Source organism: Malurus melanocephalus, unplaced genomic scaffold (genome assembly GCF_030028575.1).
Source record: "Malurus melanocephalus ecotype Western Australia unplaced genomic scaffold, MMel_1.1 scaffold_243, whole genome shotgun sequence".
Classification (NCBI taxonomy): Eukaryota; Metazoa; Chordata; class Aves; order Passeriformes; family Maluridae; genus Malurus; species Malurus melanocephalus.
The window spans coordinates 215,196-216,303 of NW_026623475.1; positions in this window are offsets into that span (position 1 = coordinate 215,196).

A 1,108-nucleotide genomic window follows, 5' to 3' on the forward strand; every position below is an offset into this window, starting at 1 on the left:
GCTCAAACACTGCCACGGAGCTGGGCACCCACCTGGAGTCAGGCACTAGCCCGGGTTTGGGGGGCACCCATTCCCCCTGCCCACCATGGGGGTCTGCCCCCACCCTGTCCCTGCTGCCCTCSCGCCTCATTTGATTTTCTCCATGATTTCTCCATTTCCTGATGTTTCCTTCCATTTTCTCCATCCATTTCCTGATGCGGTTTTTTTTTTGAGATTTACTTTTACCCCTGTTTTATTTAAACTATATTCCTGATTCATCGTGGCTTTTGTCCTGCTTTGCTTCTTCCCCCTGAACAAGCACAAATATTTTTTTTACCCTGAAGACGCTTGCTCTTTAATTTCAGCTTTAATTTCCCAATTAATTGTTTAATTAAATGTATTTCTATTTAATTCAATTTATAGAATTTATTTTACTTCCATATTTATATACAAAATTAATATTTAAGTGTATGTAATTTATTTTTTAATTTATATAATTAATTTATGTTATTTAGTGAATATATAAATTTTAAATATAAATTTACRCAAGTAATGTATACATAAATACATAAATGAATTTATATAACTTTAATATTTTCATATCCACTCMTAAATGTAAACGCATATAACTAACTTACTTACTTTAACATTTATATATAATTAATATTTAGTGTCTATTATTATTTAATGTGTAGAATTAATCCTTACAAATATTTCATTTAGCTTATGTAATTAACTTAATATTTTTAGTTTAACTTAATAGCATTAGTTTTAATATGTATATATAATGCATATATAGAAAATTGATTTATTTTATGATATAAAAATTAAAAAAATATATTTTAAATATATTTTTATATATTAAAATTGATTAATTTTATTAATAAAGTAATTTTAGTAAATTGCGATTCGGCCCGCGCTTCTGTTCCTGGCCACGCCCCGTTCCTGGCTATGACCACGCCCACAGGAGCGTGCTCCGCTCTATGGCCACGCCCCCCACGTTGTGGCCACGCCCCCTCCCTCGTCCGCCAGGGGGCGCCACTCCCGCCTCCCGCTCCTCCCGCGGCGCCGCGCGGCCTCAGCTGCCCGACGGCTGCGCGGTGACGTCAGGGCGCGGTGACGTCACGAG